Below are 19,788 nucleotides of genomic sequence, written 5' to 3' on the forward strand. Positions count from 1 at the left end.
CGTAGAGATAGATCCTTCGATGTTCTCACCTCCTTTGGCATAAGCATATAAGCATGAGAGTTAACATCCAATCGGTTGACATAGACGTGTGAAATAGACGTATGGAGACGATTAACTTACTACTTTATTAATTGTTACGATTTGGTGCACTTGTCAATTTCGTCCATCAGGTAGATTGTCATATTTTTACCATGCTTATCTCACCAACCATGGAACCGAGTATTTAGTTTTATTTTGTATTATATGTTATATAGTTTATATTCATCGTGTTTGGGGTGATACTTTTTGTAGTTTATAACATTAAAATTCTGATGAGTATTTAAGTATGCTTGTCAGGATCCATATATAAATAACATTGGATTTTCGAGTCAAAGTTAGAGGTTTATAACTTGGAAGTTTTATTTATTTGTCAAATTATTTCTCGTCAATATATTAACACTTATTGTTAAAAAAAAATTCACATTATTGTTAAGATTTATGTTTGATAATATCTATAATTTGAAGATTTAATCTCTATTGTTATATGAACTTGGGAGTTTAAATTTTCATGTAGCCTAAGATATCACATCATGACAAGTAGAAATTTAATTCCATAACTCAAAATAAAATATTTTTCCTTATTAGAGCCAACAATTATCCATAATATAAAATAAAATATGTAATGTTTTCTTAGTTTCCAAGATAATAAGTCAAGATCAAATTATTAAACTTGTCCCTGATGTCATAATATCAGTGACTAGAACCCTATTTAAACATAAACACTGATCAATAAAACTTTAAATAAAAATATAATATAGGTGAGATCATAAATATCCACTTTATTCTCAAACACAAACACATTGATATCACTCCTCAATCTTGTTTTGAGGATAACCTGCATATAATAATTGAAAAGAAACATGTAGAAAATAGGGGGTGAGATTTTATAATAGAAAAAGATATGTTTGAATATAATATATAGAGAAATAGGATATAAGTGGGTAGTTGGAATGGAACCCGTATCATTAGCTTGGATGGGTTTATAGTCAATGAAAGTTTCTATTTAAAAATTGAACGTGAAAATTTTGTTTCATTTAGGGCCTTTGTAGAATAATTTAAGAGATAGATGCAATACATGAAGAAGAAAATGGCAATTAACATCTATGTCAGCCTTTCGGTATGAATACATATGTTAAAATAAATTTAAAGTGGTAAAGTAGTAATGTATAGAAGCAAACAAACAAATATACGTTTATGACTGCAAACCATTTGAGGCGTACACATAATACTATAAGAGATACATATATAAAATGAATCGTTCCTACACATCTATTATATATGCATATCGCGTACACATAACTTGTATTTAAGAAAGTATAATTTGATGACAAGGGAGGTAAAAGAAGAACACCACCGCTCGATGTGAACTTTAGCACATTGCAATATCACTACTATTTGAATGTTAAGCGACTAGTTAGAGTTTCTCAACTATAAATATACTCTAAAATCAAGGAATCATAAAGAGCCACTAGGGATTTCACACCGAAGAGTAGTCTCCCCTTAAATTGGGTTGACAAACCCATGGCATCTTCACCATCTAATTCATTTAATATTTTCACTCATATATTAAAATAATTCAATATGATTCATTTTTCACAAAAAAACATAAAAAATTATCATTGTTTTATTCTCATGTCAAAAATGTTATCATCAGTCCCTCCATTTACAATGTAGGTATGTTATAAATATATTATCATCCAAGAACTTTCACTGCCTCACTTGAGCTACGAGGCTTGGCTCAATACTATTAATCACAAAATTATACGCAACACACAAATTCTCATGAGCAACCTAGTAATTAATTGAAAAGAATGATTCACTTTTGTACTAACAAGTTGTAATCCTCATTAAAATATAAATTACTTATTCTATTTATATTTTTCTTTGTGGTTTTAAGGTTCCATTTGTCAATCAAAATTTTCATTTACAAGACAACTTTTTTGGAGCTTTTATAATCTATTATTTGAGTTTGATATGTTTCTTCAACCTAATTACCTTGTATTTTGGGATGGATTTATATCATTAGGTTGGCCATTTTTTATTATGCTATTGCTTTTAGACTCATTGGTAACGATGAACTAACATAACTATATTAAAAATTCTAGGAAACAAAAGTATGTATATATATATATATATATATATATATATATATATATAAAAGTCTTTGGTACTTGGATTGAGTTTCCTTTTCCCAAGATTCAATCTAACTGTGTTTCTGTGCTTCTTTCAAATTACGTAGTGTTTGGTGCGGTTTTCGACTTGTGTATGTAAGAATCACAACAGACAAATATGATGTTTTTTCCTTATTGTACATGTTGTGGCGTACTTGTGTAGGTGCTAGAGTTATCAAAGCATTTGTTTCGTTTCTTCAATATTCTAAAGTGGATAAAATATCTAGTACATATTTAGGACGAATATGGTAAAATAGTTTATCAATTAATATATATAGGGTGAAACAAGATCTACCAGGTATTAAAAAGATAATGGTAGCTATGATTTGTTTTTTCATTCTTAAGAGTATCATCTAAATAGATATATTTTGTCAATATATTGTCTATAATATAAGTGTGATATTTTAATTGTTTTCATACATTGGTAGGGTAAGAGCATTTGGATCATCTTTTATATATGATATTTTATTTATGTACGAAATATCATAGATGATATATTTTTCATTTTTAATAAAATAGTTATGTCCTCTGTATATTTGAAGCAGTTATATGTTCATGATGCCTTATTATATGTTAACTTAAGGGTGTTAGTATAGTGTAGGTTTTTGTGTAATCATTGATTATTATGATCATGAGGATTATAAGTAAGATAATAGTATAATATTATTAGGGAAACTATGATTATGATGAAAACAAATTACAAGTATGACAATCGACTAAGGTTATGAATATGAATAAAAATATAAACATGACTTTTTCGTACAAACATAAATGATTAGTTAGTGATGTTTATGGACTAAGTTTCCATGACTTATAGAGATTATATATGAAGAATTTCATAAGGTTTCATTGATGTTATTCCACCATTAAGTTTATGGGGTTTCACAAGGTGTATTACTGGTCCCATCTTTTAGAAAGGATATTATCATTATTTTGAACATGGCTAAATGCCACTATAGTGATCTATTCTAGCCAAAATTATGGACTGCAATAAGCTTAAAGCATTTAGACTCCATTAGAAGTAACAGGGTGCTTTCACATTGTTAGCGAGACCATTTGTGGCATCATAATTTACCAGTTTAATTGTCAACGCTTAGTTTGATATGCATCAAATACATATGAATGATCTGAAATGAAATTTAACGATGATGTATAATATGATTGAGTCGAGGATGTATGCTGTACTTTTTGTGTGGTGTACTTTTTTCCATCCCATTATTTTGATTTTCTAGAGTCTTAGTTCCTATTTAAAATGATCCCCATTTGCAGGGGCTTTGGATTTTATTGTGTTGTTGGAGTACCCCTTGTACTCCTTTTTCAATTTGATATATATTCCACTAAAAAAAATTATTTAAAATGATTCTAATGTGATTAAATAAATTGCAAGGTCGAAGAATTACATGAAAGATTAGAGAATTATGTTTTACCTTAGTCGGTCAAGGAAAGACAAATACTGTTGATGCACTCCATGGGATATGGATTGTCAGGAAAAAATTTCAGGCAATCGTCATCAGTATCACACACTACTGTAAGGTAAATAAAGATAAAGAAATATTACTAAATATAAAAGAAATGTGTTGTCTAAGATAAAAAATAATAATAATAGAATGAGCTTACATTCGCCATAAATTACAATAAAATACAAAGAAACAAAAAGGATCGCATTATAAATAAACTTGAGAATTTCAGCCATTCTATTAATAAAAAGGATTTGCATATATCAAATGTTGAATTGTCTGATCACTTTATATAATAAAAAATTTCATCCAATGTTTACATAAAGTAAATATTTTTTAACAACTCTTCGTTTGGACAAAATTCCTCACAAATATAATTATTATTAAATATAATTAAATTAAATTTGTGTATCATGTTTGTCCCTTTAACCCATGTAATATACATTACATAAAAATGTTGTTTGTAATTATAGTTAAAACCAATTCACTAATATTCAATTAATTTTTATTACTTATCTAGAATTTCAGAATATATATATTATGGTTGACAAATGATTCCCTCCAATCCTTCGTAAAATTAGAAACATAAGGTGGAAACAACTTCTTACCTGGATGCGCAATTATAGACACCCAAGACATCTTATCCACACCCTTGGTCCCATGAAAGTAAAAGAAAGCGCCAACAGAAGGTTCCATCCCCAACGCCTCGCACAAAATTGCAAAGCCCCGGATGAAGGCCCGACTATTGGGTAGAATTTGAGAGGGAGCCATATTCGAAAATTGCAGAATGTCCATATCAAAAAGGGTGAAAGGAATTTTTATCCCAAACTCCTCAAAAGAATGCGTTGTACATATGAAACATTTTTTTCACACTCTTAGGGGGATGTATGCAAACTTTTTCTCCAGCAAAGCAGGGCGTCAACAAAATGTCTTCCTTCCACCCAGTTGAAGAAATGAATATCTTGCTCCGCAAAAAATTCACGCTCGCCTTATCGTGATAGGAGGATTTGTAGTGTTGAACATCACCAGAAAAACCCTTCATATCAAGCTCGGAGCCAAACCCATAAAGTAAACCACCGTCCCTACGAGCCACAACAGGAGGAGAGTAAACAATGACTTCCTTCCTAACCACTCCCTGGAGTCGAATACAGGAAAGCACAACCATTGTCATCACTATCATCAGAACTACTACTACTATCACTTCCACTCGACAATTCTTCAATAATCATATGACAAAAATAGCTTAACTCATACGCTCCGCAATCGATAAGACCATTTGGCCGCGTAGCATGCCTCAAACACTTTCCTCAGATTTTCCTTTTCAACGGGATCCGTGGGAAAAAACTCCCTACCCTAAATAAATACTAAAAATAGAAGGGAGGAGGAAGAATAATACCTGAAATCAAAAGAGAAAAGCCTTTCCCGGAGTAACAACTGAATTGCTGGAAGCAAGGTGGAACACAAAGACGAGACAGGTGGCTGGAGAAAAATGTAAGGAAGAATTGAAAAATGAAAGGAAAGGGACTACCTTTATAAGACAGACATTAGATGCAGCCTCGAGAGATGCGCTGACAAAGGCATCGATAGGGGAAACATAGCGGAAATTCCAAGATGAGAGCACATAGGCACCAACGAAAGGTTGCAAAATCTGGACCGTTAAAACAAGACAGTATGAAAAGGAAACATCTCACCCAAAAACGATTTATCATAAGACCTCCCCAAGGCGGACAGGGGAACAGAGGCTAGAAGAATAATCACCACGCCTTGTCCCAAGACTTGTGCTTAGGGGGCTTATGGACCATCATCGTATCTACAAACAAGTATCCAAAGGTTGAGAGGCTAGAAGAATAATCACCACGCCTTGTCTCAAGACTTGTGTTTAAGGGGCTTATGGACCATCATTGTATGTGCAAATAAGGCTCCAAAGTCCAAAAGCTAGACATCATCACTACGCCTTGTTCCAAGACTTGTGTTTGGGGGGCTGTGGACCGTCAATATACTCCTAAAAGCCTAGGAGACCTCCAGAAGGGCTCCTAGACCCTACTCGAGGGCTTAACATCCCCAACAAGAGCTCCAAATCCCAAGGCGCGTCCTCCTCAGGATGCCGCCTCTATCCACTTCTAGAAACACCTAGAACTCACTAAAAGTACTTAATTATCCTCGTTACTTAACGCCTAAGCAAACCTGAAATCAGACCCATAAGTGGCTATAAATACCACCCTTGTGATCACTCTCACAGCATCCAATAATCAGTTTAAATAACTGTATAATACAATACTGAACCCTGGTACCCATTATTGTGCTTTAGCAAGTACACTACCACTTGATGGTATCAAAGTAGTCCTTTAAACGAAAAGTTATTGTAATATTATTTCTTTTTCCACAAGTGTTTAGTTAGAAGTTTATTGAAATAAGCTCATACTATATTTGGATCAGATGTACAAAATGTTTAAACAAATATGAAATAGCTTAAAAGAGTTCAGAGGATTTTCTATTTTATAAAATATTATAATTTCAGTTTGTTATATAAAACAACATTTTAGTTCTTATTCTTGGGACAGATTCAATGTGGGGGCAATGAGGTCAGCTGAACCCACTTGAAGAAATAGTTTAATGTAGGTCAAAACAGTAGAGAAAGATGAGCTGCATGTGTGGTATCACCGTGATACCAAACATTCAAAAAGAAAATGGCATATCTTCTGAAAAGAAGTATTATCACATTATGATGAATGAAGACATGGTTGAGAGGTGAAAAATTTGGACAAATGACACAAGATGACTATTGGTTGGACACAACGACCTAATAGATTCGATGACTTGATCATTGCGCTGAAGTTACACACTCTTACAGTTTCTAGAAAATTCTAGAAATTGGGGGCATTGAAGAGAAGGAAAAGTATTGTGTAAGTCATTCAGAAATATTGTTATAAAATAGTTAGAGAGTGCACTATCTGGAAGCTTTTTGAGGTCCTTGATCCTCTATAGACAGTGCAACTTGATTCAGTCTAGTTTCCACTATTGGTTTATTTTAATGGTTGAGATATGAATGCTTTTAACCATTGTATTAATCCAAATGTCTGTTGTTGTCTGACCAGCCACAGAGAATCTAGGTTCGACTCTTTTTTGAGGTATTAATATAATTAAATTTCGGATTTTGATTATCTCCTTTTATTTTTATCTCGATTTATCTCCTAACTTTATCAAAATTCTTAATGAGATATTAATCTAACTAAATTATAGTGTTCAATGTTGTTCATCATGTTGTAGATTGGTTCTCCTATTTTGTTATGGATTGTTCATATTTGAATGAGATTTAAATAATTTTTTAATTGATGATTTAAATAAGGGTTAATAGTGTTTTTCACCCCTGTAATATATGTCATTTTCGGTTTTCGCCCCTATAATATTTTCGGTTTGATTTGCATCCTCGTAAATAAAAAAATCCGAAAAACCCCCATCCCCTGTCCAACTTACTAAATTTGCTTATGTGGCGCTGACTTGGTTTTTTATTTATATTTTTAATTGGCCACATCGGATTTTATTATTAAAATTTTTAAAAATTCAAAAAATAATATAAATTCATTTATATTAATTAAAAAATATAAAAATTATTTAAAAATTTTGAAAATTAATTTTTGAAAATAAAAAAATTGTAAAAATGAAATAATTTTTTTTACGGAATTTTTCTAAAAAAAATCTGGAATATTTTTTTATTACCAAAAAAATTAAAAAAAATAAGAAAAAAAAACTATAAGAAACCCTAGTTAGTTTCTTATTAGCAAAAAATGAAATCTAGTTAAAAAAATGAGTAACAAACCTTGTTCTATTAGCAAAAACTCTTTTCCCCTTCACATACAAACGAGTAGAACATCAATGGCCTTTCAATTTTTATTTTTATTTTCATTTTCCCCAATTTCTTCCCAAAACCCTAGTTTCTAATTGAAAAAGATGAACAACGGGGTCTAATACACGTTGTCAAGCCCAAAACGTTGCGTTTCGTGCCCAGTCACCAAGTTAACGACCACATCATCGTTATATTAACGGACACTGACGGGAAGGACAATGTTTCTAACATTCAGAAACTAAAAGGATCTAATTAGAACTTCAAAAAAAATATTTAAAAGGACTAATCTGAAACAAACACAAACCTTAAAGCCCGTCGGATGCATTTTGCCAAAAGTATAAAGTAATTAATGATTATGGGACTAGCTTAGTGATAGGACCCTCTCTCCAAATTGTACTATACTCCATTTATTATGTCAAATAGAGAGGATCCTAACCAAGTTTGGATTAGTTGCAGAAAACCATGAAAGTGTAAAAGCGCATATGAAAAAAGTGATGCAGGCAGCTGTAAATGAAACAAGGGAGATGATGTACCATTTTACCAATTGCTATTTGAAAAAATAACATAAGAGCTGTGAAGCACGAATACGGACACGACACGGACATCGACACGTCGACACAGCTAAATTTTTAAAAAAATCATAAAATGCAGTGTAATTATATGTATCAATGTCGGACATGACACGTGTCTGACATGGGGATACGCCTTATTCAAGGAGTGTTCGTGCTTCATAGCACAAGAGCTATAATCAGGAGTATCTGCAGTGTTATGTTCCTTCATGAATTTACCATAATTTGATGACATATTCATTAAAGCTAAGATAGTTATTAGCATGGTTCGTGTCATTATGATCAAAGCTACATGCTCAAACACCTGATCTCTGTCAAAAAGAAAATTAATGATGAGATTTGCAACGTATATACATTGGTTACTTTCTTATTTCTTTCTTTGAACTAAATGAAATAGAACAGCGCTAAATGGTGCGACACATTGTATGCACGAAAATGCATGACAGCGAGAAAACATGACATTTTGACTTTTCTATCATGAACTAAAACTTGATTTGCTCATAGTATAGTACATGCATTGTCCTTCATGCAAGATATCCTAAAAATGGTTTTAAAAAAAGCACATATTTTAACAAACCACAATAATGGTGAAAAGTCTTTGGTTTCATGGGTACTTGAGATCAGTGAGTCACATGGTGGTGAGCACCGTCACAGAAAGCCAATGGAAAGATATAGTCCTTTTTCTATTTATTTCTGAAGTGTAATTTGCCATGATGTGGTCATACTGGAACTTTCGTGTGCCTTCGTGCTTGTTAATATGTCGTGCTATCAAGCATTTTTCAATAAAATAATTAAAAGCCAAAAAGAATATTAAATGTTTGTATGAAGAAAATTAAAGGGATTGTTGAGGGAATACCTTGGCTTAACGGGATCAAGAGATGATTCTTTCACCACAGTTATCTGATTTTCCACGCGTTTGCAAAATATTATATACATTTTTTTGGAGCAAAATTAATTGATGTACAAATAGAATAAAACTCAAGAACACGGTGACTAGTCTAAAAACACACAGTCTTACCGATAAAATTAGGATAATAAATAGTACTTTCGAGCAAAACCAACTACAGATTAAAGTGGGAAAAGGTGCTTTTGGTTAATTTTCTTCTGATGTTATTATTACATCAAAGAAGACTATAGAGTCTTTTCTATCCTAGCCTATTGGATCTCGTGACACATATCTCAGGATCCTACAAGAACGGTAACTAACTCTATAGGCAAGGGAAATAAGAAATATTTTAACGAACTCTCTCAAGACTCTACAAGAACGTTAACTAACTAACTCTATCGTGCTTTCTTTTTTATTATTACTTTTTCCACCGCGCTCTGTAAATTTTTTAAAAATGTCCTTGTATAATTCAGATTTTATATTCCGAACTATGCTTATGTATAATCAGCAATCAGAATCTCTTACATTTCAGCAGTTTTGAATTTTGCTTTTAAAAACAACAAAAAACAAAGTAAAAAAATACCACCACAAAATTCTAAAAATCAAATAAAACTAATGCAAATTTTTTCAAACTTTTCTAAGAATATGAAAAATTAAAAAAAATTAAAAATGGTTGTGTCAAGGTAGTGAGTGTGATCAGAGGAGTTTGTTCTTGTCAGCCTGCTGGTGGATTTGGCGAGCAAGAAATCTGTTATGTATGGAGGATGAACACATTACTATTTATCAGCTAAAGATGGAGGTGTACAAATTTTCAACCCTCATTCACAAAACATGTACTGTTACTTGTCCGGCAAACGAAAGTGGACGATGGACTTCTTGGCACCCGATGGAGAGCTCGGCTACGGTGCTTAATGTTGATGGTAGCAGCTTCGGTAACCCAGGCATCTCCGGTTTTTTTAGGAGTTTTAAGAAGGCATGATGGCTCTTGGATATACGGGTTTGGAGGGAAAATTGGTATTGCATCCATTCTTCAGGTGGAGTTGCTGGCTATTTATCATGGGTTACGAGTTGCGTGGGATTAGAGGTATAGGCATCTTATTTGTTTCTCAGACTCAACTTTGGCCTTTCAATTGGTTAACATGGAGGTGAATTCTTGGCACCTCTTTGCACCTGTTATCAGCAATATCAAGGATCTAATGGCTCGCGACTGGAATTTCCAACTGAGTCATACGTGGTGGGAGGCAAATGCTACAGCTGATTTCATGGTGAAGATGGGTGCTAGTCTCACCTGATGCACTCTTCGTGTTCAGTTTGCTCGCCGCTAGAAGCTTTTTAGCTTCCCTGTAGCTTTTATTTCTTGCTTTTTTTCTTCCTTTCTGTTTATTTTTACCTTGTTTAAACAAAAAAAAAAAGGCTTAATACATCCCTAGGTCCCTTAACTTATTTTATTTTCTCAGTTTGGTCCCTTAACTATTAATTGTGTCAATTTGGTCCCATAAATCTTTCTCCGTATACTGTTTTGGTTTTTTTGTTAGTTTTTTAATGTATATTATTCTTGATATCATTTTAACCACTTGATTGCAGGTCTATAGTATTTAAGAGTGAACCATCAACACTTGATTTTTATAGTTTACTTCATCTTCTCTCTTCATCATACTACACAGAACTTTAAATCACCTTCATTGATCATATACAGAATCAAAAAAATACTTCAAATCCTAAAATCTTAAACACATCAAATCCTAAAATCTTAAACACATCAACAAGACCTTCTTTAACCTTCATAAAAAAAGCCCATAGAAAATAAAGCTAATCCACCATGTTCCCAAATTAAGAATACACAAAACCCTTGGTTTCACCGTTGAAATTGATTATTATAGCAGTAAGGAATTATTGCTAAGGAACGAGGAGATCATGGAGACAATTACAAACGACACACATAAATTAATCAAGGTGAAACCTCTCTTCCTTCCCGGAATTGACAAAGGGATGCGTAACAACAAATTTCTTAGATTGATTTTATTGCCGAATTCGATTTTGGTGTTGTCAATGGATTTGATGTTGGACTCAGATTCGTCGCTGGATTCGATTGTTGCAAAACTTGAATTCGTCGCTGGTGGTGTGCTGGTGGTTTTCATTTGTTAGTTTTTTTTTTTCTTTTCTGAAACTGATTGGATTGATTGTTGTTGCTTTTCTGAAACGAGGAATTTTAGATTTTCAGGGGTGGATTCCCATAAGAAGCCTCTTCTAAGGGAGTTTTGAACCTTGATTTTTTTTTTCTTCTGATTTTCTAGGCAAGTTTCGGAGCAATCCGATCAAGTAGTTCAAAAATCCGATTTTTGACTAAGAACAACTAACAATGACCCAAAACATAATGATGAGAGTTAGGAAGATTAATATTGTTCATAAAATGATAATCTATGTTACAAACATGTTTAGAATTTATGCTAATACAGTTCCGATTATGTAATCCGAACTGTTCTTTCCTTGAAAAGGGTGTTTAAGGGGTGTTCGGATTATATAATCTGAAAAAATCAAATGGCGCGCCCTATTTTTGAAGTTTTCAAAACTCATTTTTTCACCTATAACAAAATAAAAATTGAATTCGGATTATACAATCTAAATTGCTTAAGGACATTTTCGAAAAATTTACAAACCGCTAGTAAAGGATAGGGTGGGTAAAGTAATAGTCCTACCTTTTTATCTCTATGTAGTCTTGGACTCTTGCTACTTCGTTCTTTATCATGCCCATCATTGACTTTAGGCCCAATATTTATATGCACCTCCATATCATTGCCTACCCCATCAAGATTTACATTGTTCTCAAGTTTAAGTTGAGATTAGGGGTGTTCAAAACCGAACCCACCCAATAGAAAAACCGCAAACCAAACCAATCCAAATCGAAACCATAAAAAACCGCACTTGGTTCGGATGAATTCGGATGACTTTTGTATTGAACCGCATGGTTCGGTTTGCGGTTTGCATCTCATCAACTGAACCAAACCAAACCAAACCGCAAGAATAATGAATATTACTTAAATATGTACTAGCCCAATTACATAGCTCAAGAATAATCTCTTTTGATTCAATTTTTCCATTGTTGCACCATCAGGTTCGATTCTAATTCCTTTTCATCTCTTTCAATTCATTTCCACTGATGAATTTGTTTCCTTTACTTCCCAATAATTTATTTCATGCTTATGTTTCTTCTTAATTTTACCTATTTTGATATAAGTTTTACCTAATATGTTATCATATAAACATCAAAATAAAATGTTCTATGTTTATTTTGTAACAAATTGGCAATATTAGAGTTAATGTAATATTTTTTTATCTCACGCTAAACCGCTCAAACCGAACCAATCCAAACCGCATTGGTTTGGTTTGGTTTGGTTTGGATGACTTTTTAAAAATCAACTGAACCAAACCAAACCGTATGCTTTTTTATCTCGCAGATGTGTCAGAGGATAAATGTTTATGAAAGATAATTATAATGGAGAATAATTGTCATGCAATGTCATTCATATACACAAAGGTTCAGTTATCAGCATCAACTTAAGTACGTTTAAGATGAATGACATTTTGATAACTTTGTCCAGACGGGGTATTTGTGTGTTTTTCCCCGAAAATATCTCATTTCCCATTGTTTTTCATTTCCCATTTCCTCTCTTCCCTCTCTCTAGAAATCACTACTCACTCTCCCTCTCTTCACCAATCATCCAAAACTTCTCCTTCTCAAGGATTAAACTTATGTTATGGTTCTTACCATATTTAAGAAGTCATTAGAGGCTTGATTCAAGTTTGATTCCACTCCTTTTCCTCACAAGAAGAGATTCAAGACTATGGTTTGGTTCTTGGCAAAGTTGGAATTGGAGCATAAACTTGATGCAAGGAGTTAAGGTGAGTTCGTATAGATTAGTTCCCACCTTTGGGTGTTGTGTGATTCTTGTGTGATTTTGTAGGGAAGAACACATTTTGGTGTTCCTGTGTAGTAAAAATTGAGGCTCGATTTTGCCAAATCGTGGCTCGATATTTCCATAACCAAAAGGCCATCCTGAAAACTCAAAATCGAGGCTCGATTTAGAAATCAAGGATCGATTTACCTAGTGCTGAAAAATAATATTTTTAGTTCAAAAGGCTCTGAAACTTCCCATTTTATGTGTCTTATACATCCAAAACCATCATAGGAGTAATGTAGACTTTTAGAAGATTATTTCAAAGGGCATAACATCTATTGAACATATACATAATCTATGATTTAATTCAAGAAAGAGCTTTATAAATATGTATTCGAATTGCACATGAGAGTATGATCATGTATATGATATGTTGGGTAGCATTCTATCCCTTAGAGATGGGCAACAATAGATACTCAACCTAGATAGTTGAGAATAGATGTTGAGCGAAGTTAATTGATGATTTGTAGTTGGACTTATGTGAAGCATTGTTGATGATGAATTGCTGCTGTTTTGTGTTGTTAAAATCTTTTACATGAATTATTGCTTATTATTATCGAATGTGAAATCTCACCCTTTCTGTTTGAATGTTACCTCTACGTCGGTAACGTGCAGATATTCAAGAGTAACAGCATATGTGAGTTAAATTCTCGTATCGTCATAGGAATCATGCTCTGATACGTAACGAGATGAGGATTCTTATGTGTTTTATTTTCCATTGTTACGTATCTTCGTATAATTTGATGTTGGACCACTTTTAGGTGGATTTTATTTATGTTGTTGATGTTGAGGCCTTAGTTCCAAGTAATGTTTAAAGATTAAATATTTCCGCTGCGACATTATTTTGAATTATTGAAAGCAATTGTTTAAATAAATAGTAAATTTAACTTTATTTGTGTTAAATGATATTTTGAAGAATGAAATGTGACATCCTGTTTAAGATGAACTCTAATTTATTTTATATTATTTATATGTTGGGAAAACGGAGTGTTACAATCCGCACAGATTATTAAGATTAACAACCCGAAATTCTTCTTCTGTCCACAACATTTCTAATTTCTTAATTATAGTTAATGAAATAAAGTATGAAACCTCATGTTTTCTAATATTTCCTTCGTGGAACGTTGTAACTTTAATTAGGGTAACTTACCGCACATGTTGTCGTTAGGGTAAATAGATGTTCTAAAACCAGTTTCCTAAATCATAAGTAGACACCACATAACTGATGTTGTATCAAGTTAATTCCAACAAAGACGGGGGGGAGAGATTCAAGAATTCCTTAATCGCTGTTAACTATCTAAATCACAACCCTAATCTCGCAATGGCCATATAAATCAAATCCCGCAACCCTCTTTTCTATTTACTCTTTTAATATGTTTTTCTAATTCCAATGTTGAACTACAATCCCTATGGAGACGATTAACTTACTACTTTATTAATTGTTACGATTTGGTGCACTTGTCAATTTCGTCCATCAGGTAGATTGTCATATTTTTACCATGCTTATCTCACCATCCATGGAACCGAGTATTTAGTTTTATTTTGTATTATATGTTATATAGTTTATATTCATCGTGTTTGGGGTGATGCTTTTTGTAGTTTATAACATTAAAATTCTGATGAGTATTTGAGTATGCTTGTCAGGATCCATATATAAATAACATTGGATTTTCGAGTCAAAGTTAGAGGTTTATAACTTGGAAGTTTTATTTATTTGTCAAATTATTTCTCGTCAATATATTAACACTTATTGTTAAAAAAAAATTCACATTATTGTTAAGATTTACGTTTGATAATATCTATAATTTGAAGATTTAATTTCTATTGTTAAAGCCTTATATAAACTTGGGAGTTTAAATTTTCATGTAGCCTAAGATATCACATCATGACAAGTAGAAATTTAATTCCATAACTCAAAATAAAATATTTTTCCTTATTAGAGCCTTACAATTATCCATAATATAAAATAAAATATGTAATGTTTTCTTAGTTTCCAAGATAATAAGTCAAGATCAAATTATTAAACTTGTCCCTGATGTCACAATATCAGTGACTAGAACCCTATTTAAACATAAACACTGATCAATAAAACTTTAAATAAAAATATAATATAGGTGAGATCATAAATATCCACTTTATTCTTATACACAAACACATTGATATCACTCCTCAATCTTGTTTTGAGGATAACCTGCATATAATAATAGAAAAGAAACATGTAGAAAATAGGGGGTGAGATTTTATAATAGAAAAAGATATGTTTGAATATAATATATAGAGAAATAGGATATAAGTGGGTAGTTGGAATGGAACCCGTATCATTAGCTTGGATGGCTAGGGTTTATAGTCAATGAAAGTTTCTATTTAAAAATTGAACGTGAAAATTTTGTTTCATTTAGGGCCTTTGTAGAATAATTTAAGAGATAGATGGAATACATGAAGAAGAAAATGGCAATTAACATCTATGCAAGCCTTTCGGTATGAATACATATGTTAAAATAAATTTAAAGTGGTAAAGTAGTATTGCATAGAAGCAAACAAACAAATATACGTTTATGACTGCAAACCATTTGAGGCGTACACATAATACTATAAGAGATACATATATCAAATGAACCGTTCCTACACATCTATTATATATGCATATCGCGTACACATAACTTGTATTTAAGAAAGTATAATTTGATGACAAGGGAGGTAAAAGAAGAACACCACTGCTCGGTGTGAACTTTAGCAGATTGGAATATCGCTACTATTTGAATGTTAAGCGACTAGTTAGAGTTTCTCAACTATAAATATACTCTAAAATCAAGGAATCATAAAGAGCCACTAGGGATTTCACACCGAAGAGTAGTCTCCCCTTAAATTGGGTTGACAAACCCATGGCATCTTCACCATCTAATTCATTTAATATTTTCACTCATATTAAAGTAACTCAATATGATTCATTTTTCACAAAGTAACATAAAAAATTATCATTGTTTTATTCTCATGTCAAAAATGTTATCACCAGTCCCTCCATTTACAATGTAGGTATGTTATAAATATATTATCATCCAAGAACTTTCACTGGCTCACTTGAGCTACGAGGCTTGGCTTAATACTTGTAATCACAAAATTATACGCAACACACAAATTCTCAGGAGCAACCTTGTAATTAATTGAAAAGAAGGATTCACTTTTGTACTAACAAGTTGTAATCCTCATTAAAATATAAATTACCCATTCTATTTATATTTTTATTTGTGGTTTTAAGGTTCCATTTGTCAATCAAAATTTTCAATTACAAGACAACTTTTTTGGAGCTTTTATAACCTATTACCTTGTATTGGGATGGATTTATATCATTGGGTTGGCCATTTTTTATTATTCTATTGCTTTTAGACTCATTGGTAACGATGAACTAACATAACTATATTAAAAATTCTAGGAAACAAAAGTGTGTGTGTGTGTGTGTATATATATATATATATATATATATAAATAAGTCTTTGGTACTTGGATTGAGTTTCCTTTTCCCAAGATTCAATCTAAATGTGTTTCTGTGCTTCTATAGAATTACGTATTGTGTAGACGTGGTTGGTGCGGTTTTCGACTTGTGTATGTAAGAATCACAACAGACAAATCTGGTGTTTTTCCTTATTGTACATGTTGTGGCGTACTTGTGTAGGTGCTAGAGTTATCAAAGCATTTGTTTCGTTTCTTCAATATTCTAAAGTGGATAAAATATCTAGTACATATTTGGGACGAATATGGTAAAATAGTTTATCAATTAATATATATAGGTGAAACAAGATCTACCAGGTATTAAGAAGATAATGGTAGCTACAATTTGTTTTTTCATTCTTAAGAGTATCATCTAAATAGATATATTTTGTCAATATATTGTCTATAATATAAGTGTGATATTTTAATTGTTTTCATACATTGGTAGCGTAAGAGCATTTGGATCATCTTTTATATATGATATTTTATTTATGTACGAAATATCATAGATGATATATTTTTCATTTTTAATAACATAGTTATGTCCTCTGTATATTTAAAGCAGTTATATGTTCATGATGCCTTATTATATGTTAACTTAAGGGTGTTAATATACTGTAGGTTTTTGTGTGATCATTGATTATTATGATCATCAGGATTATAAGTAAGATAAAAGTATAATATTATTAGGGAAACTATGATTATGATGAAAACAAATTACAAGTATGACAATCGACTAAGGTTATGGATATGAATAAAAATATAAACATGACTTTTTCATACAAACATAAATGATTAGTTAGTGATTTTTATGGACTAAGTTTCCATGACTTATAGAGATTACATATGAAGAATTTCATAAGATTTTATTGATGTTATTCCACCATTAAGTTTATGAGGTTTTACAAGGTGTATTACTGGTCCCATCTTTTAGAAAGGATATTATCATTATTTTGAACATGGCTAAATGCCACTATAGTGATCTATTCTAGCCAAAATTATGGACTGCAATAAGCTTAAAGCATTTAGACTCCATTAGAAGTAACAGGGTGCTTTCACATTGTTAGCGAGACCATTTGTGGCATCATAATTTACCAGTTTAATTGTCAACGCTTAGTTTGATATGCATCAAATACATATGAATGATCTGAAATGAAATTTAACGATGATGTATAATATGATTGAGTCGAGGATGTATGCTGTACTTTTTGTGTGGTGTACTTTTTTCCATCCCATTATTTTGATTTTCTAGAGTCTTAGTTCCTATTTAAAATGATCCCCATTCGCAGGGGCTTTGGATTTTATTGTGTTGTTGGAGTACCCCTTGTACTCCTTTTTCAATTTGATATATATTCCACTAAAAAAAAATATTTAAAATGATTCTAATGTGATTAAATAAATTGCAAGGTCGAAGAATTACATGAAAGATTAGAGAATTATGTTTTACCTTAGTCGGTCAAGGAAAGACAAATACTGTTGATGCACTCCATGGGATATGGATTGTCAGGAAAAAATTTCAGGCAATCGTCATCAGTATCACACACTACTGTAAGGTAAATAAAGATAAAGAAATATTACTAAATATAAAAGAAATGTGTTGTCTAAGATAAAAAATAATAATAATAGAATGAGCTTACATTCGCCATAAATTACAATAAAATACAAAGAAACAAAAAGGATCGCATTATAAATAAACTTGAGAATTTCAGCCATTCTATTAATAAAAAGGATTTGCATATATCAAATGTTGAATTGTCTGATCACTTTATATAATAAAAAATTTCATCCAATGTTTACATAAAGTAAATATTTTTTAACAACTCTTCGTTTGGACAAAATTCCTCACAAATATAATTATTATTAAATATAATTAAATTAAATTTGTGTATCATGTTTGTCCCTTTAACCCATGTAATATACATTACATAAAAATGTTGTTTGTAATTATAGTTTAAACCAATTCACTAATATTCAATTAATTTTTATTACTTATCTAGAATTTCAGAATATATATATTTATGGTTGACAAATGATTCCCTCCAATCCTTCTTAAAATTAGAAACGTAAGGTGGAAACAACTTCTTACCTGGATGCGCACTTATAGACACCCAAGACATCTTATCCACACCCTTGGTCCCGTAAAAGTAAAAGAAAGCGCCAACAGAAGGTTCCATCCCCAACGCCTCGCACAAAATTGCAAAGCCCCGGATTGAATTTGAGAGGGAGCCATGTTCGAAAATTTCAGAATGTCCTTATCCGAAAGGGTAAAAGGAATTTTTATCCCAAACTCCTCAAGAAAATGCGCCGTACATATGAAACATTTTTTTCACACTCTTAGGGGGATGTATGCAAACTTTTTCTCCAGGAAAGCAGGGTGTCAACAAAATGTCTTCCTTCCACCCAGTTGAAGAAATGAATATCTTGGTCCGCAGAAAATTTACGCTCGCCTTATCGTGATAGGAGGATTCATAGTGTTGAACATCACCAGAAAAACCCTTCATATCAAGCTCGGAGCCAGACCCATAAAGTAAACCACCATCCCTACGAGCCACTACAAGAGGAGAGTAAACAATGACTTCCTTCCTAGAACCACTCCTTGGAGTCGAATACAGGAAAGCACAACAATTGTCATCACTATCATCAGAACTACTACTACTATCACTTCCACTCGACAATTCTTCAATAATCATATGACAAAAATAGCTTAACTCATACGCTCCCCAATCGATAAGACCATTTGGCCGCGTAGCATGCCTCAAACACGCTCCTCAGTTTTTCCTTTTCAACGGGATCCGTGGGAAAAAACTCCTTGCCCAAAAACTCCGTACCCTAAATAAATACTAAAAATAGAAGGGATGAGGAAGAATAATACCTGAAATCAAAAGAGAAAAGCCTTTCCCGGAGTAACAACTGAATTGGAAGTAAGGTGGAACACAAAGACGAGACAGGCGGCCGGAGAAAAAAGTAAGGAAGAATTGAAAAATGAAAGAAAAGGGACTACCTTTATAAAACAGGCATTAGATGTAGCTTCGAGAGATGCACTGACAAAGGCATCGATAGGGGAAACGTAGCGGAAATTCCAAGATGAGAGCACATAGGCACCAACGAAAGATTGCGAAATCTGAACCGTTAAAACAAGACAGTAGGAAAAGGAAACATCTCACCCAAAAACGATTTATCATAAGACGTCGCCAAGGCGGACAGGGGAACAGAGGCTAGAAGAATAATCACCACGCCTTGTCCCAAGACTTGTGCTTAGGGGGCTTATGGACCATCATTGTATCTACAAACAAGGCTCCAAAGGTTGAGAGGCTAGAAGAATAATCACCACGCCTTGTCTCAAGACTTGTGTTTAAGGGGCTTATGGACCATCATTGTAT

General features: G+C 32.5%; 2 long non-coding RNA genes across 2 annotated transcripts; both read right to left on the bottom strand.

Annotated features, from left to right (window-relative positions):
* Positions 1-593: 593 nt before the first annotated feature.
* Positions 594-3,987, bottom strand: LOC25496209 (uncharacterized). The gene is made up of 3 exons (XR_005642143.1): positions 3,828-3,987; positions 3,638-3,736; positions 594-874 (listed from the first exon to the last, which is right to left on the bottom strand). It is a non-coding gene; the product is annotated as an uncharacterized lncRNA (long non-coding RNA).
* Positions 3,988-14,808: 10,821 nt separating this feature from the next.
* On the bottom strand, positions 14,809-18,205 carry LOC25496211 (uncharacterized). Its single transcript, XR_003013018.2, has 3 exons — positions 18,046-18,205; positions 17,856-17,954; positions 14,809-15,113 (listed from the first exon to the last, which is right to left on the bottom strand). It is a non-coding gene; the product is annotated as an uncharacterized lncRNA (long non-coding RNA).
* Positions 18,206-19,788: the final 1,583 nt, after the last annotated feature.

The sequence above is a fragment of the Medicago truncatula genome, chromosome 6, assembly GCF_003473485.1.
Source record: "Medicago truncatula cultivar Jemalong A17 chromosome 6, MtrunA17r5.0-ANR, whole genome shotgun sequence".
Classification (NCBI taxonomy): Eukaryota; Viridiplantae; Streptophyta; class Magnoliopsida; order Fabales; family Fabaceae; genus Medicago; species Medicago truncatula.